This window comes from Pristiophorus japonicus, chromosome 8 (assembly GCF_044704955.1).
Source record: "Pristiophorus japonicus isolate sPriJap1 chromosome 8, sPriJap1.hap1, whole genome shotgun sequence".
In the NCBI taxonomy this organism is placed as follows: Eukaryota; Metazoa; Chordata; class Chondrichthyes; family Pristiophoridae; genus Pristiophorus; species Pristiophorus japonicus.
Window position 1 is genome coordinate 36,455,678 of NC_091984.1, and position 24,035 is coordinate 36,479,712.

General features: G+C 44.2%; 1 protein-coding gene across 2 annotated transcripts in view; it reads left to right on the forward strand.

The window, feature by feature from the left end:
• Positions 1-24,035, forward strand: part of tie1 (tyrosine kinase with immunoglobulin-like and EGF-like domains 1) — a 135,897-nt gene that overhangs the window by 27,331 nt on the left and 84,531 nt on the right. The gene's annotated exons all lie outside the window — the stretch shown is intronic.

A 24,035-nucleotide genomic window follows, 5' to 3' on the forward strand; every position in this document is an offset into this window, starting at 1 on the left:
TACCATGTGCTTTAATTTTGCACACCAATCTCTTGTGTGGGAGCTTATAAAAAGTCTTTTGAAAGCCTAAATACACCACATCCACTGGTTCTCCCTTGTCCACTCTACCAGTTACATCCTCAAAAAATTCTGGAAGATTTGTCAAGCAGGATTTCCCTTTCATAAATCCATGCTGACTTGGACTGGTCCCGTCACTGCTTTCCAAATGTGTTGCTATTTCATCTTTAATAATTGATTCAAAATTTTCCCCACTACTGATGTCAGGCTAACCGGTCTATAATTACCCATTTTCTCTCTCCCTCCTTTCTTAAAAAGTGGTGTTACGTTAGCTACCCTCCAGTCCATAGGAACCGATCCAGAGTCGATAGACTGTTGGAAAATGATCACCAATGCATCCACTATTTCTAGGGCTACTTCCTTAAGTACTCTGGGATGCAGACTATCAGGACCCAGGGATTTATCAGCCTTCAATCCCATCAATTTCCCGAACACCATTTCCACCCTAATTAGGATTTCCTTCAGTTCCCCCTTTTCACTAGGCCCTCGGTCCCCTAATATTTCCGGAAGGTTATTTGTGTCTTCCTTCGTGAAGACAGACCAAAGTATTTGTTTAACTGGTCCACCATTTCTTTGTTCCCCATTATAAATTCAGCTGAATCTGACTACAACGGACCTACATTTGTTTTCACTAATCTTTTTCTCTTCACATATCTATAGAAGCTTTTGCAGTCAGTTTTTATGCTCCCAGCAAGCTTCCTCTCATACTCTATTTACCCTCTCCGAATTAAACCCTCTGCTGTATTACAAAATTCTCCAGTCCTCAGGTTTGCTGCTTTTTCTGGCCAATTTATATGCCTCTTCCTTGGATTTAACACTATCCTTAATTTCCCTTGTTAGCCACGGTTGAGCCATTTTATTTTTACTCCAGACAGGGATGTACAATTGTTGAAGTTCATCCATGTGATCTTTAAAGGTCTGCCATTGCCTATCCACCATAAAAGCCTTTAAGTAACATTCGCCAGTCTATCCTAGCCAATTCACGTCTCACATCATCGCAGTTACCTTTTCTTAAGTTCAGGACCCTAGTCTCTGAATTAACTGTGTCACTCTCCATCTTAATAAAGAATTCTACCATATTATCATCACTCTTTCCCAAGGGGCCTCGCACAACAAGATTGCTAATTAGTCCCTTCTCATTACACATCACCCAGTCTAGGATGGCCAGTCCTCTAGTTGGTTCCTCGACATATTAGTCTAGAAAACCATCCCTAATACACTCCAGGAAATCCTCCTCCACCGCATTGCTGCCAGTTTGGTTAGCCCAATCAATATGTCACCCATGATAACTGCTGTACCTTTATTGCACGCATCCCTAATTTCTTGTTTGATGCTGTCCCCAACCTCACTACTACTGTTTAATGGTCTGTACACAATTCCCACTAGTGTTTTCTGCCCTTTGGTATTCCATAGCTCCATCCATACCGATTCCACATCATCCAAACTAATGTCCTTCCTCACTATTGCATTAGTTTCCTCTTTAACAAGCAACGCCACCCCACCTCCTTTTTCCTTTCTGTCTATCCTTCCTAAATGTTGAATACCCCTGGATGTTGAGTTCCCAGCCTTGGTCATCCTGGAGCCATGTCTCCGTGATGCCAATTACATCATATCCGTTAACTGCCATCTGCGCAGTTAATTCGTCCACCTTATTCCGAATACTCCTCGCATTGAGGCACAGAGCGTTCAGGCTTGTCTTTTTAACATACTTTGACCCTTTAGAATTCTGCTGTAATGTGGCCCTTTTGCTTTTTGCCTTGGGTTTCTCTGCCCTCCACTTTTACTTTTTACTATCTTTTGCTTCTGCCCCCATTCTGCTTTCCTCTGTCTCCCTGCATAGGTTCCCATCCCCCTGCCATATTAGTTTAACCACTCCCCAACAGCATTCGCAAACACTCCCCCGAGGACATTGGTTCCAGTCCTGCCCAGGTGCAGACCGTCCAGTTTGTACTGGTCCCACCTCCCCCAGAACCGGTTCCAATATCCCAGGAATTTGACTCCCTCCCTTCTGCACTACTCCTCAAGCCACGTATTCCTCTGAGCTATCCAGCGATTCCTACTCTGACTAGTACATGGCACTGGTAGCAATCCTGAGATTACTACTTTTGAGGTCCTACTTTTAAATACGTTCTAATTCTTCCTCTCCTCACACATCCCATTCTACCTCTTTACATATGTCCCATTCTACCTCTCTACACACATTCCATTCTACCACTCCTCACACATCCAAATCCATCTCTCCTCTAACTGGTCCCATTAGGCATCTACTCTTATATGTCTCAATCCACCTCCCACTGGTCCCATTCTCGCTCTCCTCTCTCTGGTCCTATTCTGCCTCTCCTCACTAGTCCTGTTCATCCTCTCCTCACGCATCTCATTCTACCTATCATCTTACAAGTCCCATTCTACCTCTACTCTCACCTGACCCATTCTACCGCTCCGCTCACTGGTGGCATTCTCCCTCTCCTCACACACCTCGTTCTATCGCTCCTCACACATCCCATTCTAGCCCTCCTCACATCCGTTCCATTCAACCTCTCCTCACAAATCCCACATTTGGACTGTTAGCTCTCCTTTCCTGACACAAGAGCTTGCACTTTCAGGGGAGTAAATGAAATGTGAAAGGAGCATACAGTTTGAAAGTCTGGGCTTAGATCATACACAACCTTAAAAATCCATTCATCTCGCCAAACAGTGAAATGAAACTCACATAATCTGGTCACTCATCCATTATCCATTAACCTAGACAGCTTCAATTAACCTGCGGTTTCCAGGCTGGTATATGTGGCTCAGTCAGTGATAAAGGCAGGTGTTCATTGGCCATGTTCTATATATATATGATCAGTAACCCATTATGCATCATAGACCTGTTTATCAGAAAGCATTATGTGCTCAATGAGGCTAAATCCATTGATCAACTTCGCCTAGACTATGTGTGTTTATTTGGCCATGATGGGCCGTGCCCACTGGTTTGATAACCTATAGAACCTTTCGGCTCCAGGTTGAGTCCTGGGACATTGAGAGTTGCTGAATGGGGAGCACTCTCGAGTCTTACTCTAATCCAGGTCTGTCAACGAGACGCTCTGTGGGCCCGATCCCTTTCACCCAGCTCAGCTTCTCCCCTCACAGGCCGCCCGGCTACCGGGGAATTTTCCCGAGTCGCCTCACACAAACCTTAACCGATGAACCAGGAGCGCTCTCACCTTCTGAAGCTCAGTTTCTCTCAGGGCTCTGAGGCCTTTTCCAGTTCCTCGCCTCCCGCCCTGCTCCTCACGCGTTGTTCACTTCTGGACACACCTCTATTTAAGAAAGGAAGGAAACAGAAAACAGGAAACTATAGACCAGTTAGCTTAACATCTGTCATTGGGAAACTGCTGGAGTACACCATTAAGGAAGTAGTAGCAGGACAATTAGAAAATTATAATACAGTCAACCAGAGTCAGCATGGATTTATGAAGGGGAAGTCATGTTTGACAAATTTGCTGGAGTTCTTTGAGGATGTAACGAACAGGGTGGATTAAGGGGAACCAGTGGATGTGGTGTATTTGGACTTCCAGAAGGCATTTGACAAGGTGCCACATAAAAGGTTACTGCACAAGATAAAAGTTCACGGGGTTGGGGGTAATATATTAGCATAGATAGAGTATTGGCTAACGAACAGAAAACAGAGAGTCGGGATAAATGGTTCATTCTCTGGTTGGCAAAGAGTAACTAGTGGGGTGCCACAGGGATCAGTGCTGGGGCCTCAACTATTTACAATTTATATTAATGACTTGGATGAAGGCACCGAGTGTAATGTAACCAAACTTGCTGATGATACAAAGATAGGTGGGAAAGCAAATTGTGAGGAGGACGCAAATAATTTATAAAGGGATATAGATAGGCTAACTGAGTGGGCAAAACTTTGGCAGATGGAGTATAATGTGGGAAAATGTGAGATTGTCCACTTTGGTAGGAAAAATAAAAAAGCAAATTATTATTTAGGTGGGGAGAGATTACAAAATGCGGTGATACAGAGTGATCTGGGGGTCCTTGTAAATGAAACACAAAAAGTTAGCATGGAAATACAGCAAGTAATTAGGAAGGCAAATGAAATGTTGGCCTTTATTGCAAGGGGCATGGAGTATAAAAGTAGGAAGTTCTGCTACAACTGTACAGGGCGTTGGTAAGACCACACCTGGTGTATTGTGTACAGTTTTAATCTTATTTAAGGAAGGATATACTTGCACTGGAGGCAGTTCAGAGAAGATTCACAAGGTTGATTTCTGAGATGAAGGGGTTGTGTTATGAAGAAAGGTTGAGCAGGTTGGGCCTATACTCATTGGATTTTGAAGACTTAGAGGTGATCTTATTGAAATGTATAAGATTCTGAGGGAGCTTGACAGGGTAGATGCAGAGAGGATGTTTCCCCTCGTGGGGGAATCTAGAACTAGGGGGCATAGTTTCAAAATAAAGGATCACCCATTTAAAACGGAAATGAGGAGGAATTTCTTCTCTAAGAGGGTTGAAAATCTATGGAATTCTCTTCCACAGAGAGCAGTGGAGGCTGGATCATTGAATGTATTTAAGGTGGAGATGGACAGATTTTTGAAAGATAAGGGAGTCAAGTTATGGGGAATGGGCAGGAAGTGGCGTTGAGGCCAAGAACAGATCAGCCATGATCTTATTGAATGGTGGAGCAGGCTCGAGGGGCCAAATGGCCTACTCTTACTTTGATTTCTTATGTTCTTATGTTCTCCCCCTCGCACTCCCCCCGCCTTCCCCCGCTCGAGCTCGCTGTACCTCCAATCACAGCTGCACTTTATCCCACTCTCTCTCCAGCCGCGAGCGCTTTTACCGTTAGGTTTTGATGCTCAGCTCTTCCCCTTGCTTGAGCTCACTGTTAGGAACATTTCAGATGGCTGCACGGCCACGCAAACCTTGGAGGGAACATTGCCTGTAACCTTTCATATTTTTCCATCTTCAAATATTTATCTAAATCCTGTGAGCAACTCAGTTTCCGTGTTACAAAAACACTTGTCATGAAGAAAATTCTTCTAACCTCCCCTTTATATTTCTTGTATTAATCCTAAATTTACATTTCCATAAATATAGAAGCCTTTGTTCTATGACTATAAGCTTATAAAGATGTACAGTACAACCCTTACCATTACCTAGTATATAATTGCCTTATATAATGAAAACACTGGCGACCATGCCTTCAGGTGTCAAGGCCCTAAGCTCTGGAATTCCCTCTCTAAACCTCTCTGTCTCTCTTTCCTCCTTTAAGACGAACCTTAAAACCTACCTCTTTGAACAAGTTTTTCATCATCATAGAATCGTAGATATTTACAGCACGGAAGGAGGCCATTTCACCCATCGTATCCGCGTGGGCCAACAAAGAGCTATCCAGCCTAATCCCACTTTCCAGCTCTTGATCCGTAGCCCTGTAGGTTACGGCATTTCAAGTGCACATCCAAGAACATTTTAAATGTGGTGAGGGTTTCTGCCACTACCACCCTTTCAGGCAATGAGTTCCAGGCTCCCACCACCCTCTGGATGAAACGACTTCCCCTCAAATTCCCTCTAAACCTTCTACCAATTACTTTAAATCTATGCCCCCTGGTTGTTGATCCCTCTGCTAAGGGAACTAGTTCCATCCTATTCACTCTATCCAGACTCCTCATAATTTTATACACCTCAATAAGGTCTCCCACAGCCTCCTCTGTTCCAAAGAAAACAAACCCAGCCTATCCAATCTTTCCTCATAGCTCAAATTCTCCAGGCACTATCCTCGTAAATCTCCTCTGTGCAGTCTTCTCTAGTGCAACCACATCTTTCCTGTAATATAGTACTCTAGCTGTGGCCTAACTAATGTTTTATACAGTTCAAACATAACCTCCCTGCTCTTGTATTTTATGCCTCGGCTAATAAAGGCAAGTATTCCGTATGCCCTCTTAACCACCTTATCTACCTGGCCTATTACCCTCAGGGATCTGTGGACATGCACTCCAAGGTCCCTTTGTTCCTCTACACTTCTCAGTGTCCTACCTTTCAATGTGTATTCCCTTAACTTGATAGCACTCCCCAAATGCATTACATTACAATTCTCCAGATTAAATTACATTTGTCACTGTTCTGCTCACCTGACCGGTTCATTGATATCTTCCTGCAGTCTACAGCTTTCTTCTTCATTATCAACCACACAGCCGGTTTTAATATCATCTGCAAACTTCTTAATCATACCCCCTACATTCTAGTGTAAATCATTGATATATACCACAAAAAGCAAGGCACCTGGTACTGAGCCCTTCAGAACCCTATTGGAAACAGCCTTCCAGTCACAAAAATACCCAAAAACCATTACCCTTTGCTTCCTCCTCTGAGCTAATTTTGGATCCAACTTGCCACTTTGCCCTGGATCCCATGTGCTTTTACTTTCGTGACCATTCTGCCATTTAGGACCTTATCAAAAGCCTTGCTAAAATCCATAAACACTACATCAAACACACGACCTACATCGACCCTCCTTGTTAACTCCTCAAAAAATTCAATCAAGTTGGTCTCCCCTTAACAAATCCGTGCTAACTATCCTTGATTAATCCGTGTCTTTCTAAATGAAGGCGCACCATGTCCCTTAGAATTTATTTTTTCCAATAATTTTCCCACTACCGAGATTAGGCTGATTGGCCTGTAATTACTTGGTCTATTCCTTTCTCCCTTTTTAAACAGCGCTACCACGTTAGAAGTCCTCCAGTCCTCCGGCATCAGACCTGTAGCCAGAGAATGATGGTCAGAGCCTCTGCTATTTCCTCTTTTGCTTCTCTTAACAGCCTGGAATAAATTTCATCTGGGCCTGGGGACTTATCCACTTTCAACCCTGCTAAACTCCTTCATACTTCCTCTCTCACTATGTTTATTTCGTCGAATATTTCACACTCCTCCTCCCTGATTGTAATGTCTGCATCGCCCTCTCGTGAAAATAGATGCAAAGTATTCATTGAGAACCATACCCACATCTTCCGCCTTCACACACAGATTAACTTTATTGTTTCTTTCTATAGTTATCCTTTTGCTGTTAATGTATTTATAGAACATCTTTGGGTTTTCCTTGATTTTACTTGCCAAAATGTTTTTATGCTCTCTCTTTGCTTTCCTATTTTCCTTTCTAATTGCACCCCTGCACTTTCTATACTCTTCTAGAGTTTCTGCGATATTGAGCCCTCGGTATCTGCCCATAAGCCTCCCTTTTTTTGTTTATCCTACCCTGTCTGTCTCTTGACATCCAGCGGACTCTAGATTTGTCAGTCCCACCCTTTTTCTTTAAGGGAACATACTTGCTCTGAACCCTCAGGATCTCTTCCTTGAGTGCCTCCCACTGCTTTGACACTGATTTACCTTCAAGTAGTTGTTTCCAGTCCATTATGGCTAAATCACCTCTCAGCTTAGCAAAATTGGCTTTTCCCCAATTGGGAACTTTTATTCCTGGTCTATCTTTGTCCTTTTCCACAACTACCCTAAATCTAACTGAATTATGACCATTAGCACCAAAATGCTCTCCCACTGCTACCCCTTCCATCTGCCCAGCTTCATTCCCTAAAACGAAGTCCAGGATTGCCCCCTCTCTTGTTGGGCTTGTTACATACTGGCCAAAAACGTTCTCCTGAAAGCATTTTAGGAATTCCACATCCTCTATACCTTTCACATTAATTCTATCCCAGTTAATGTTAGGGTAGTTGAAATCCCGTACTATTACTGCACTATAGTTTTTGCACTTCTCAGAAATGTGCCGACATATTTACTATTCTATCTCCCTCTGACTGCTTGGGGGTTTATAGTACACTCCCAGCAGTGTGATCGTCCCTTTTTTGTTTTTCAATTCGACCCATATGGCCTCATTTGATGATCCTTCCAACATATTATCCTTCCTCACAGCTGTAATTGCTTCTTTAATCAATACTGCGACCCCCCCCCCCCCACTTCCTTTTTACCCCCCTCTCTATCCCATCCGAAAACCCTGTTGTGATATATTCACAGAGCACAGCACACACACAGCTTCCAACATGGCAGGCAGCTCTCTCAGAAGCCTCCGGAAATCTGCCATCCATTTGCAATATACTCATACACTTTTGACATCACTGGGTCACGTTTGGTTGCTCTACCAATCTCTTCAGCTGTGACTGGCAGTTCATCAATATATGAAAAATAAAACACTTCTTCCCTATTGGGTGTAACTTGTGATGGGGAAGGCAATCTAGACATTACTGTGATCAGTTGATCATCTGTATTCAATATCATATATATCTGCTGATAAAATCAAAGCCCATCTCCACATTCGGGCTGCAGCTAATGTTGGAACTGGGGACTTTGGATGGAGGATTTCTGTTAGGGGCTTATGATCCGTAACGATGGTAAACTTACGACCATACAAGTATTTGTGAAACTTCTTGACCCCAAAAATTAATGCCAAAGCTTCCCTTTCAATTTGTGCATAATTACTCTCACTGGCACTGAGAGTGCGTGAAGTAAAAGCAATTGGTCTCTCCTCCCCAATACTTAATACATGAGAGATTACTGCCCCAACTCCATACAGAGAGGCATCACATGCTAGCTTAGTCTCCTTAGATATGTCATAGTGAACTAACATGGTGCTCTCTACCAATTTGCTTTTACACTCCTTGAATGCTGTATCGCATTCTTTTCACCACTTCCAATGGACCTGTTTTTTCAAAAGTTCATTCAGTGGATGTAATACTGTAGCCAAATTTGGTAGGAACTTCCCATAATAGTTCAAAAGATCCAAGAATGAACGAAGTTCAGTGACATTCCTGGGAGTGGGTGCATTTCTAATTGCATCCAATTTTTCCATGGTTGGATGTAAACCATCTTTGTCTACTCTGTACCCTAAGTACTCCACTGAGTTTTTAAATAACTCACACTTACGAGCAGACTCTCGTACTCTGTGCTTCTCGAGCTGTTTGAGGATTTCATTCACTATGTTATTATGAATTTGCCTATTTGGTGCTGAAATTAGTATGTCCTCCAAATAACATATTAGCCCTTCAATACCTTGCAAAATCTGGTTCATCACCCCTTGGAATATGCCAGGGGCGGAAGACACTCCAAACGGTAGCCTATTAAATTGACGTAGGCCTAGATGAGTATTTATAGTTAAACATTACTTGGACTCCTCATCTAGTTCAAGATGTAAGTAGGCATTCATAAGATTCAGTTTTGAGAAGATCTGACCACCTGTCAGTGTTGTGAACAAATCTTCTATATTCGGCAATGTATTGGAGACATTACCCTCTAGAATCTGGTTTACGGTTACTTTATAATCTTCACGCAATCTTACCTTACCATTGGACTTAGGTACAACAACAATGGGTGTAGCCCAATTACATCGATCTATCTTACAAATAATGTTCTCAGTCTCTAGTCTTTTGAGTTCTTGCTCAACTTTCTCCTTGAGTGCGTATGGTATGGAACATGGCTTGTAGTAAACCGATCTAGCGTCCTTCTGTACCCTGACACTCGCCTTGAAGCCTTGGATTGGACTGCCCGTTTCGCAGAACACCTTCGGATACTTCTTGATAACCTCATCCGTTGATGAAAATCTCGCTTCCAGACAGAAAATCTTACTCCAATCCAGCTTCAGTGAGCTCAACCAATTTCTTCCGAGTAAGGCAGACTTGTCTCTTTACACTACTATTAGAGGCAAGTTCTGAAATTGATCTTTATATTTCACCGGTACGGTGATACGACCTACCACAGGAATTTTCTCTCCCGAGTAGCCTCGCAGCTCTATCTTGGATTTCTCCAGTTGAAAATCACGCAATTTATCGAGGTACAGTGACTCCGGTACTACACTCACGGATGCACCCATATCAATTTCCATTGATATCTTGAATCCCGCAACATCAATGTGGATATTGATGCTTTCCGAATCGCTGTCTGTTAACCTCGTGCTCCTGATGACGTGTAACTCTAACATCGCCTCGTCCTGTTGTTGTTCTTCCATGCTATGTAGTCTCTTGAGATTTCTACTCATAGCTTTGAACGATGGACTCATAGCTTTAAAAACTAGTTTATCCTTCAGTTGGCATGCCTTCGCAAGATGCCCAGTCTTTCTGCAGAAGAAACACTCTGCCTTCATGTATGGACAACTTTGAGCAATGTGTTGCCCCAGGCACCTATAGCATGACTTCGACGCTCTGTTAGAATTTCCAGTTTCTGAGACTATGGGCCCCCACCATCTTTTACCTTGAACCTGCAGGTGAATTACCTCGGTTGACTGACGACCATAATTATTATTTAATTCTAGGGAATATTGTTCGGCCATGCCCATCGGCCTCGCTGTCTGACAAGCAATCTCAAAAGTCAAGTCATCCGTCGTCAATAACTTCCTTCTGATCACATCATTTTTCACCCCACAAACAAAACGATTCTGTAATGCTCGGTTTTGAAAGTTTCCAAAATTACAGTGCATCAACAGCTTTTTTAATGCTTCGATGTAATCACTGATACTTTCATCAGCCTTTTGATTCTGAATCCGAAAACAATAGCTTTCAGCAATTTCTAACAGTTTGGGGTTATAGTGCTGCTCCAGCTTCGTTAGAATCTCTTTAAGCAATGTGTCCTTTGGCTCGTCAGGCACAAGCAGATTTACAAGGGTGTCATACAATGCTGGACCTGCCTCTGATAAGAAGATCGCTTTCTTACGTTCCAACACAGCCCGGTTCTGGACTGCATTATCTGGAACTTCGATTATGTTATTTGCAGTGAAGTGAAATACATTTCTAGCTGATCCACATATGCTTTAAAACATTCCTGGTCGTGTCTATATTGCCCCAAATGTCCCAATACACCTGCCATTTTAATCTCTCGCTGTTCACGCCGTGTGCTGTATTTTATCTCGGATTTTGTAGCTTTTTTCCAAAGACAGAAGCTTCCAAATTCTCTCTGTCGGCAGGCTGAATCCTTCCCCAACAAAATTAAAGCTTTGAATCATCCGAAAAATCCCATCTCGTCGCCAAATATGATATATTCACAGAGCACAGCACACACTCGGCTTCCAACATGGCAGGCAGCTCTCTCAGAAGCCTCCGGAAATCTGCCTGGTTCTGTTTATTATTAAACCTGCACTTGCAGTATACAATACGTCCACATCCACAGTGTGGAGCTACAAACATTACAAGCTTACAGACATTACACCTGTAACCAGGAATGTTGAGATGCCATACCTGCCCTTCTTTCAGCCATGTCTCAGTAATAGCTATAATATCATACTCGCAAGTGTCCGACTTAATCCACATAGATTCAAACCGAAATGTTTTGGATCCATCCAGGATTACAGATATCTCCGAGATATTCAACGTTCTTCAAATCGCTGCTCTCGCCGCATCTTGGAATCTACACTCAACGTTATGCGGCGCCACAAGCACCTCTCTCTTCAGCAGCACCGCCTCACTCTATCTCTAAGCTATCCTGGTCTGCAGTTCCATTTCATCCTTCGCCTCTGTTAGATCTCTTAATTTCCAATGAAATACGAACTCCGATTGTAGTTTTAACTGCTTTATTTTTGGCAGACAGCAGTAACAAGTTCTTGGCTTTAAGCATCTTTAGCTGCCTGGTCGGCTAGGGCGTTTCCCTGTGCTATGGGCCTTACACTTCAGGATGGACACTTCCTGAGGTAATTGTATGGCCTCCAGTATGGCCTCTCGGACTTCTTTTCCATTTCGGATGGGTGTACCAGCAGCAGTGAGGAATCCTCTTTTCCGCCATAACATACCAAAGTCGTGAGTGACTCCAAAAGCATAACGCGAATCTATGTAGACATTAGCTGTCTGTCCTTCTGCTATTCGACATGCTTCTGACAGGGCCCGTAACTCGGCCTGTTGTGCTGACATTCCTGAGGGTAAACATCCTTTTGCCACTACCTCATATAAGGTTGTAACTGCCCATCCTGCTTTTCTGGTACCATCGTCAACAAAGGAGGAACCATCTGTAAACAGGATGAGGTCTGGGTTGTGCAGAGGCTCCTCTGCTGCTAAGGCTGCTTCTTCTGTTTCTTTTAAAATCTCCATGCAGTCATGCTCTTCACATTCTCCTCCCTCTTGCTCCCTCGATTCTGACATCGGGAGCATAGTTGCGGGATTAACCGGGCTGGCCCGGACGATATGGAGATTAGGAGCTTCCAAAACTGCTGTCCAGCGGGTCCATCTAGCTGCTGTCACCTGAGACATTCTATTCATAGACAGCAAAGCGTGTACGGTGTGGGGACACTTGACAATCAGCTTTTGGTCGAGGACTAGACCCGCAGTGGTCATTACCGCTCGACATGTAGCTTCCATGGCCCTTAGGCAACTTCCCCATCCGAGGGCTACCGCATCCAGTTTTGCCAAATAATAGCCAATAGGTCTTTGCCGATCCCCATGTTCTTGTGTCAGTACAGCTGTCATATATCCTTCTTTCTCATGGACAAACAGGGTAAATGGCTTACCACTGTCGGGGATTCCCAGAGCCGGTGCCGAACACAAAGCCTTTTTCAAACTCAGGAAGGCCTCTTGCTGTTCTTTTGTGAGGGTGATGGCTTCTTTAGAGGCACGTTTCCCCTTTAAAATATCATTCAATGGCTGAGCAAGCTGTGTGAAGGAGTCAATCCAATTTCTGTTAAAGTTACACAATCCCAAAAAAGACCTTAGTTCCTGAATAGTGGTGGGTTTTTTAGCAGCCCGAATGGCTGCAGTTCTATCCTGGATAAGTTCTCTCTTTCCTTGTGAAGTCTTTTGTCCAAGGTATACAACCTCTTCTTGGGATATTTGTGCTTTATCGATGCTGGCTTTATGTCCTTTCAGCTGAAGGTGATCCAGCAAAGCTCGTAAATCTTATTCATGCTGTTCTTCCGTGTTTGAAGCTAGCAGGATATCGTCTACATATTGGGTGACTGTGGATGACAGGGGAGGTAATTCTCGCAAATGGCATTGTAAAGCCATGTGGAATACCGTAGGGCTGTTGTGGAAATCCTGCGGTAACCGGGTCCAAGTATACTGTTGTCCTTGGACCGTGAAAGCAAACCACTGTCGAACCTCCGGTGCCAGAGGCACCGACCAAAATCCGTTGGCCATATCTATAACCGAGAAATATTTATGTTCCGGTTTGAGGGCATTAAAAATGGTGGAGGGATCTGCGACCAAAGGAGCTTTTTGATCAATACACTGGTTAGCTTTCCTATAATAGACAGTCAAACGCCAAGTCTCATTAGATTTCTGTACCGGCCACACGGGGCTATTGGAGGAGCTATGCGTTTTAATAAGCACCCCTTGTTTCTCCAATTGCTGAATAACCGGTAAGATTCCCACGATGGCAGTTGGACTGATGGGATACTCTTTAGTGCATGGAGGCTTGGTCCCTGTAAATGACGCAGGCTCCATCTGGAGTAGGCCACAATCGTTCTTATCTTTAGCCCATATCGGGTGTTCCTTCAATTCTTCTTTCTTCAAAGTTCTAATTGACCATGTCACCCGACCATCCTCGAAATGCAACGATGAATCTATTTGGATTAGAATGTCCATTCCCAAAAGGGGTTGATCTACTGGGCCTATCCAGACCAGCGTGGTTAGTTCATGTGGACTCAGCCCTATAAGTACCGGTGTTGTCCTTTTAATTTCCATTTTATGGCTCCCAACTCCATAGGCTGTACGTGCCCTACCATCCAACGGCAAAAAGTCTCCATATTGTAGGGGTAAGCATGGTAATTCCACCCCTGAGTCTAAAAGACAGTCCACATCTTTATCGCCCACCCTCACAGTTATATATAGCCCATCTCCCCTTTGTTGTATTAGTGCGAGGAGGGGGGCCAGGGTGGGCTCGAATCGTTTTTTGGTATCCCAAGTAACTCCTTCTGTTGTTGTATTGTCAGTCGCTTAAATGCTTCTATGAGGTCGTTATCTTGTGACAAGTCTGGTTTGTTGGCTGAATTGTATCCCTGGCTGCGTCCTCTTCCCCAGTCATGACCTTTCTGTTTTGCCCTGCACGTCGTGGCCTTCTTTCCCACAATGATGACATTTTCCGGGTAATTTTCCTTATAACTGTTTATCGGAATCCTGGGATTTCCATCCCATAGCCTGTACAGCTCGGACTTTAGCTCCCATATCCCGATCTAATTGGTTACATCGATCCACCAATGCTGCAAAGGTAGTTCCTCTACCTTCCCAGTCCGGTAACACTACCTTAAGCATTTTGGACAGTTCTGGCTTTAGACCTGCCACGAAAGCTGCTTTGAGGGGTCCAAACACTTGTTCATCCATTTCCTCATCCGTATTATTCATACCCGAATGTTCTAGCCACGTGCATCTCAACCACTCGTCATACTCCAGGACCTCCTCTGTTCCTTTCTGTTGGCAGGCTGCAATTTTTCCCCAGTCTGTCTTAGCTGGACTGAAGGCTTGTAGCCAGTGTTTAATCGCTTCCCATCCTGCATCTAAATCTTGCTCATCCTGCCCCAAAGCTTCTTCTACCTTGTCGAGCAATTTTCTTGTGTTTTTGGCACCATTATGGTCAAAATTTGCACTCCGTCTCAGGGATGAAGTTGATATATATTTTTTAAGCAGTCCAATTGGTCCCACGTTTTTACTCCCCCTTTCTTTGGATTGGGCAATTCCTTGGACCATTTATCAATTTCCTCTGGGTCTGCCGGATCATGAACTAAGTATTCTGCATACACCCTTTTCTTTGTTTTCTTGGTTCCGCCCTCATCCGCAGTCTCTTCTGATTTGACTACAACTCGTCTTTTTTTTAAACGGGGCAAAGCGCACCCCTAATTCTTCATCCTCCGACCCTGTATCATCGGAGGACTCAGAATCCGTATCTATTCCTCGGTCGTGTCTTCGGGTTTGCGCTTTTAATTTATCCAAGCATGGGTATCCTGGGAATTGATCAATACATTTTCCTTTTCCTATTACTGTCTCTTGACCTAATGATTTTTTCCATTCTTTAATTTCACCTTTAAGATCTTTAACTTCCGCTTCCAGCTTTTCAAGTTCAAGCTTTTTCTGTCGCAGCTGCGCACAAACTGCTTGCAATTGATCCTTTGTACTGGTCAGTTCTCGATCATGTTGGGAACGCATTATAATTTCATTCCGCTTTCAAATCTGGCCCATAACCGCTAGGGACCATCTAGTTCGGTCTTTATTTTTCATACGGGTCGTTTTTCCCCAGACCCTTTTAATCTCGTCCAAGGACCATTGTCCTTTGGAGGTTCCGTACTTTTGTTCGATCTTAATACAGGTTTTAGATAAGTTGAATTGTTGCTCTATGTATTCTTTCAACTGTTCAAGAATTAAATCTAGCGAAACTTCAGGTGGTGCTTGCCCACCTTTAACAGTTGTAGGCAATTCTTTGCTCTTATCTCCTGCTGCCATAATACTGATTTCTTTACTGGGGTCTCGAGTCGTAGGCTTTCTAGCCGATCAATAGGTCGGTGATTAATTAACTAACACACCGCCGAAGTTTAGACGTCTATGGGACCTCGAGCCGACTACCAACCGGAGGGTTCGCAAACCGGAGGCTTTCGGAATCGCGTAGAAGAAGAGGCAAATTTAGACTTTTGACCGAGGACTTTTTTAAAAGAGGTGTCCTTACCTTAGTATGTCGGTCCGATGTCCAAAATTCAGTTTCTTTCCTCAGCGATCGTGTTCGTGACGCCAAAATTGTTAGATCTCTTAATTTCCAATGAAATACGAACTCTGATTGTAGTTTTAACTGCTTTATTTTTGGCAGACAGCAGTAACAAGTTCTTGGCTTTAAGCCAGGTCTTTGTCCTTCTGGGACCACATGGTCAAAATGGCTGTACTTATACCTGGATCAATTTACAGAAAAGAACTCGCTTTCTTTGACCTTATTGGCTCAATTAATAGTCTTTTAACCTTTTAATTGGCTCGCTACCCAAGGTCCTAAAATGTCAAGTTGATTGATGACTTAATGCAACATGCTGAACTGCACGTAGTGATTGGAGTCTGTGTTTTCTCAACTTGTCTAAATGCAGCCTGTTTGAATTCTCTATCAATCCCCCCTTTGATTCTTTCACAAACTGAATGATAAAACATCAGGTATCACTGGTTAAACATTCTACAAAATAATTTCATACATGTTAATAGTTTCCTTCTAAAATTTGTTGATGTGTTTCGCCACATGTCCGGACTAGTAGCTTCCACACAAATTTACACCAACCCGAGTTCCATCGTGGCCACAATGGAAGTCTGGTTTTAGTAGGTTAATTAACCTTATTCCAATTTAATCCAAATCAATATCTTAGTTCAACCAGTAAACAACCTTCCCTTAAGCATAACATACCCCTGTGCCACGTACAGATGGTCTGCTGGGACCTGCAAGGTGTCTCACCTGCGGGACAGCAGCTACAGCCGCCTGGTCGCAACAACATTTAATCAACATAAACAAACAATATAAAAGTAAAACAATTACAACAAATAGAATTAAACCTTCCACCAATGAAGTTCCTATTGAACCTCACCATTCAGTGGCTCCACTCTACAAAGTGAATGATGGGGGTTGCTTAAGTTTTTCTACCTCCTTTTGGATATGCTCCGCTAAGTGGGTAATTTCTTCGGAGCTATCTGGGATATATGTGCAACACTCAGTTCCGAGTAGGGTGCAAGTACCTCCCTTTTCAGCCTGGATGTAATCAAGGGCCAGTCTATTCTGTAGGGCTACTGTGCGGATTGCTACCATTTCTGCATTGATTTTAACTAGGGCCTCTGAGGTATCATTGGCTACTCGTTCCACAATGGATGCCATGTTAATGGATTCCCTTGCCAGTTTGGCGGTCCCATACCCAGGGATCAGAATGGCAAAGAACCTCTCTGTTTCTGTGATAGCTCTCTTAGGATGGTGTAAATGTTCCGACAGTGACTTTACATGATACATATAAGGCACAATGTAGGCTAAATAGCAGGATCCCATCCAATTCTGGGGCAGCCAAGGGTAGGCCTTGTGGCCACACACCCAATAGGTGCCATTATATGCAATGAATGTTAGCTGTTTCTTTGTCAGCAACACTCCGGGGCCTGTCCAAGCTTTTCCATCTGTTTTATTCAGAATCCCCGTTACGTTAAAAATTCCCAGTTTGGACGGTTCCGTGGCTTGATTATATTATAATTCCGGGAGCAGTTACTATACCCCATATTTTGTCCTCCTTTGATGTTTCTAATCAGACAAATCGATTCCCCCGGTCTTCCTATTCCCATTGTATTAGTGATAACAAAAAATGGGGGCCGTTTGGAATTATTGTAGCACGGTTAGTATCCCCCTTCAAAGGTAGTCAGATTGTAACCTGCTGACTTCCATTTACGTGCCCAGTTTTCCATATCCTGAAACGCATTCCTTGTTTTGTTTTGATTAATTATCCACTCAGCCATTTCCGAGATATTCAAGGGAACTGGCCTCAAGGGAATCCTTCCCTTTGAGTGAATAGGAATATGCACACACACCCAACAACTAGAAATGTTACCTTGTTTGGCATAAATGTATGACATATATAAAAAGGTATTTACATGTAATTCCCTTGCTACCCTACTATTTCCCTTTGGTGCAGAGGGTCGGCTAGTAAGAAGTAGGCCTATGCCTAGAATACCTACAATCAATAATACAGTAAATTTATACATTTTCGCAAAAAGTATTTGTCCTTATTAGATTTCAGCTTCAGTTACGGGTGTTCGTTTAACGTGTGAAGCGTGGATCCAGGCTTTCTTTCCTTGGACTTTAACAGCTGCCTGGGTGCTCAATAACACTTGATAAGGTCCCTCCCACTTGGCACCCAAAGGTTCTTTATGCAACTTTTTCACATACACCCAGACTCCCGGGATGATGTCGTGTCCTCCTTCGGGTGGATTACCCCAAGCTGCCGATACCTGTCGGGAAACAGAACTAATAGCATTGGTTAAGTTCTAACAGTATGATAACAAAGTGTCACTCATTACGTGAACATCAGCTTTCCGTAAATCGATAGTTCCTGGCAGCGACATGGGTCTTCCTGTTATAATTTCAAATGGGCTTAGACCTGTAGTCCTGTTCGGGGTTGCCCTAATGCTACATAGCACTACTGGTAGTGCCTGGGGCCATGGTGTTCCTTCTTGGTGATATTTGGCAAGCCATTGTTTCAAAGTTCGATTCATTCGTTCTACTTGTCCTGATGATTGTGGATGATAAGGACAGTGTAAATCCCACGTAATGTTCAGTAAAATACAGACTTCTTGGCAGACAGCACCTGTGAAGTGTGTTCCCTGATCTGAGTCAATGCTACTCGGGACTCTCCATCGGGGAATGTAATCCTTACACAAGACCTTTGCAGTGTGATTGGCTGTGGCTCTTTCAGTTGGGACAGCTTCTACCCATCCAGAGAATCTGTCGGCCATGACAAGAATGTTAGTGTATCCTTGGCATGAAGGAAGAGATATATAATCAACCTGCAGATGCTGGAATGGTCCGACAGGGGCAGGGGGCCTCAGTTGGGGCATTACCGTGATGGGTCCAGAATTATTTTTCTGGCAGACCACACAGCGGTCTGTTATCAGCTGGGCATGTTTTTTAAATCCCCGACCCCACCAGCTTTTCTGGAACCGTGCCGTCATCTGTTGTGAGGCCAAGTGTCCCCACGAGTGGATCTGTTGGGCTAAAAAAGGCATAAGCGCTTGTGGCGCGACTGGCTTGTTGGTAACTCTGTCTCCAGACACCATCTTCGCATAGCTTAATTCTTGCCTCACTCCATGTCCATTTTTCCTCTCGGGAGCACTCGCCTTGCATTGTTTGAAGGTCTCGTGTCAGAGTCCTGAGTGCTTTCAATCTGCACATCTGTGTTGGTTCTTCTGGAGGAACGCCCTGTGAGGCGGCATCTTTAGCCTCATCCAGCACTTCAACCAAAAACATTTTTCCTTCCTTTCAGGTGTCAAGGATTGTAAACTTCAACAACTCTTGGACACCAATGCCCCTGCGAAACCTTCTTCCCCTTCACATCCTTTTGATCCCATCCCTTCTTCCAATCTCACCCCCTGCCGTGTTTTCACTATCCCCTCTGACCTTCCCCTCTCTGACTCCGAACGATCATTCCTCAGCAAAAGTCTGAGCTTCATCCCCTTACGCCCCCCCCCCTCAATGAATTTCAAGCTCGGCACGATGCTGAGCTCTTTTTCCACCACCTTTGCCTCCGCGCCCACTTCTTCAGCCAGGAGTCTTCCCCCCGCACAGCTGGCCCTTTCTCCTGTTTTCAGAATTCTCTCTCTACCTGGCCCCCTCCCTCTGGCCTCTTACCCTCTCTAGGTCTCTTCATTACGAACTGCTGACAGAACATTGGCCGTCTCAATGTCTCTGCTCCCCTCACTCACTCACTCCAACCTACCTCCCACTGAACTTGCAGCACTCCGCTCTCTCAGATCCAAAACCAACCTTGTCATCAAACCTGATGACAAAAGTGGCGCTGTTGTTGTTTGGGGGACCGACCTGTACCTTGCAGAGGCTGATCGCCAGCTCTCTGCCACCTCCTCCTACCTCCCCCTGGACCATGACCCCACTACTGAACATCAAGTCGTCATTTCCCAGACTGTCATTGACCTCATCTCCTCTGGAGATCTTTCTTCCACAGCCACCAATCTCATAGTTCCCCAACCCCCCACAGTCCACTTCTACCTCCTTCCCAAGATGCACAAACAGGTAGACCCAACGTTTCAGCCTGTTCTTGCCCCATGGAACTGATTTCTTCCTATGTCTACACTATTTTTTCTGCCCTTGTCCAGTCCCTTCCTACCAACATCCGCGACTCCTCCGACGCCCTCGGCCACTTTAACAGTTTCTAGTTTCCTGGTTCCAACCGTCTTCTTTTCACTATGGACGTCCAATCCCTCTACACTTTCATCCCCCACCAGAATGGCCGAAGGGTGCTCCACTTCTTCCTCGAGCAGAGGCCCAACCAGTCCCCATTCACCACCACCCTCCTTCGCCTGACTGAACTTGTTCTCACGTTGAACAACTTCTCCTTTAACTCCACTCACTTCCCCTAAATTAATGGTGTTGCTATGGGAACCTGCATGGATCCTAGCTATGCCTGCCTTTTCGTGGGATAAGTGGAACATTCTTTGTTCCAGTCCACTCGGTTCCCCTCCTTCACCTCTTTTTCCGATACATTGATTACTGTATTGGTGCCGTTTCCTGCTCTCGCCCTGAACTAGAAAATTTCAATCACTTTACATCCAATTTCCTACCTTCCCTCACCTTCATATGGTCCATCTCCGACTCTTCACTTCTCTTCATCGACTTCTCTATCTCCATTTCTGGGGATAAACTATTGACAAACATTCATTATAATTGACAAATTTGCTGGAGTTCTTTGAGGATTTAACGAGCAGGGTGGATAAGGGGGAACCAGTGGATGTGATGTATTTGGATTTCCAGAAGGCATTCGATAAGGTGCCACATAAAAGGTTACTGCACAAGATAAAAGTTCATGGGTTGGGGGTAATATATTAGCATGGATAGAGGATTGACTAAATAACAGAAAACAGAGAGTCGGTATAAACAGGTCATTTTCCATTTGACAAACAGTGACTAGTGGGGTGCCACAGGGATCGGTGCTGGGGCCTCAACTATTTATAATCCATATTAATGACTTAGATGAAGGGACCGAGTGTAATGTAACCAAGTTTGCTGATGATACAAAGATGGGTGGGAAAGCAAATTGTGAGGAGGACACAAACAATCTGCAATGGGATATAAACAGGCTAATTGAGTGGGCAAAAATTTGGCAGATGGAGTACAATGTGGGAAAATGTGAGGTTATCCACTTTGGCAGAAAAAATAGAAAAGCAAATTATAATTTAAATGGAGAAAAATTGCATAGTGCTGTAGTACAGAGGGACCTGGGGGTCCTTGTGCATGAAACACAAAAAGTTAGTTTGCAGGTACAGCAAATAATCAGGAAGGCAAATGGAATATTGGCCTTTTTTGCAAATGGGGTGGAGTATAAAAGCACAGAACTCCTGCTATAACTGTACATGGTATTGGTGAGGCCACACCTAGAGTACAGTTTTAGTCTCCGTATTTAACGAAGGATATACTTGCATTGGAGGCTGTTCAGAGAAGGTTCACTAGGTTGATTCCGGAGATGAGGGGGTTGTCTTATGAAGATAGGTTGAGTAGGTTAGGCCTATACTCATTGGAGTTCAGAAGAATGAGAGGTATTCTTATCGAAACATATAAGATGATGAGGGGGCTCAACAAGGTGGATGCAGAGAGGAAATTTCCACTCATAGGGGAAACTAAAACAAGGGGGCATAGTCTCAGAATAAGGGGCCGCCCATTTAAAACTGAGATGAGGAGGAATTTCTTCTCTCAGAGAGTTTTAACTCTGTGGAATTCTCTGCCCCAGAGAGCTGTGGAGGTTGGATCATTGAATATATTTAAGGCGGAGATAGACAGATTTTTGAGCGATTAGGGAGTAAAGGGTTATGGGAGCGGGCAGGAAAGTGGAGCTGAGTCCATGATCAGATCAGCCATGATCTTATTAATGGTGGAGCAGGCTCAAGGGGTCAAATGGCCTACTCCTGCTCCTATTAATTATGTTCTTATTTCTTATGTCCTTAAGCCCACTGATTCCCACAGCTCCCTGGACTACACTTCCTCCGACCCCGCATTCTGTAAGGCCTCCATTCCATTCTCTCAGTTTCTCTGTCTCCATCGCATCTGCTCTGACGATGCCACATTCCACACTAGTGCCTCTGACATGTCTTCCTTTTTCCTCAACCGAGGATTCCCCTCCACCTTGGTTAACACGGCCCTCGACCGTATCCATTGTATTTCCCACACCTCTGCTCTCACCTCTTCACCTCCCTCTCAGAACCCCCTGTCCTCACCTTTCACCCCACCAGCCTCCACGTTCAACGGATCATCCTCCACCATTTCCGCCACCTCCAGCATGATCCCATCACCAATCACATCTTTCCCTCACCCCCCCCCCACCCCCCAGCATTCCAAAGGGACCGCTCCCTCCACAACACTCTGGTCCATTCCACAGTCACCCGCAGCACCCTCTCCCCTTCCCATAGTACCTTCTTGTGCAAACGCAGGAGATGCAACATCTTCCCTTTTACCTCCTCTCTTCCCACTGTCCAGGTACCAATTACTCCTTCCAGGTGAAACAGCGATTTACTTGTATTTCTTTCAATTTAGTATACTGTATTTAGTGGTCACAATGTGGTCTCCTCTACATTGGGGAGACCAATGCAGATTGGTTGAACACTTTGCTGAATACCTCCATTCAGTCTGTAAGTGTGACCCTGAGCTTCCGGTCGCCTATCACTTTAATTCCTCGCTCTACTCTGACCTCCTACACTGTTCTAATGAAGCTCAACGCAAGCTCAAGGAACAGCGCCTCATCTTTCATTTAAGCACTTTACCGCCTTCTAGACTCAACATTGAGTTCAACAATTTCAGACCTTAACCTCTGCCCATATTTTGCTCTGATGTATTTTTTCTCTCTCTTTGTTTCGCATAGCAGCTGTAATTATCCTACCATTGGCACCCTATCTAAACTAATCTTTTTCTAACTTCGGCTATTACCATCTCGATTCGGCCCATCATCCCTTTTGTGTCTCTAATCTCTCCTGCCTCCCACCCTATCACAGACCTTCCCTTTTGTTCTTTCCTCCCCTCCCCCTTTCACTGTTTCTTAAGAATTTGTTCATTTCGAACATGCGCCAGTTCTGACGAAGGGTCAGCGAACTGAAACATTAACTCTGCTTCTCTCTACAGATGCTGCCTGATCCGCTGAGATTTCCAGCATTTTCTGTTTTTATCCCAAGTATCTATCTGTACTCTTAGCTCATCTGCCTTATTCCCTCTACTCCTTGCATTGAAGTATATAGCATTTCGCACTGCCTGTCACTTTAATTCCCCGCTTCACTCTGACCTCTCCGTCCTCGGTCTCCTACACTGTTCCAATGAAGCTCAACGCAAGCTCGAGGAACAGCACCTCATCTTTCATTTAAGCACTTTAAGGTCTGAAATTGTTGAACTCAGTGTTGAGTCCAGAAGGCGGCAAAGTGCTTAACATGGCCCTTGTTGTCTATTTTCTAGCTCTTGTTTCCCCTCTTCCAAATTCACTTTCTACTTTTCTGCTTTCCAATTCCAGCTTTGCTTCTCTCCCCACTGAATCTATTCTCCAGTTCCCATCTCCCTGCCAAGTTAGTTTAAACCCTCCCCAACAGCATTTGCAAATCCCCTGCGAGGATTTTGGTTTTGGCTCTGTTAAGGTGCAACCCGTTCGTCTTGTACAGGTCCCTCCTCCCCCAGAAACGGGCCCAATGCCTCAGGAATCTAAAGCCCTCCCTCCTGCACCATCCTTACATGTAAGGAGTTAAAGCTTGTTCAATAACGTTCCTGTGAAATGCCTTGGGACAGTTTACTGCATTAAAGGCCCTACATAAATGCAAGTTATCGCTGTAACTGAAATGCATAATTAATAACTTCATTGCATTTTTAATATAAAATTGATCACAAACTTGCAGGTCACTTCTCCTGGGGAGAACCATGATTAATTAAACAATTATGATAAATTAGCTACTTCATCAGTTTAAGAATTTAAAATGCTATACTCCCCTTCAGCAGCAACACATTCCACAGGTCTGAGATCAAGGACTGACATGTTCTGGATTAGAACTGAAGGAAAATATTACAATTAAGCCGTGGGACCAATGCAATTACTACAATTTCTATGCCATCCAGGAGTAAAACAGCTTGTGACATTCAAGTTTGGTAATTAACCAGACCTTAATCCTTCCTGACACTCCAGTGCAGAACTGAAGGAGTGCTGCAGTGTTGGAGGTGCCGTCTTTCAGATGAGACGTTAAACCGAGGCCCGGTCTGCTCTCTCAAGTGAACATGAAAGATCCCACGGCACTATTTCAAAGAAGGGCAGGGGAGTTATCACCAGAGTT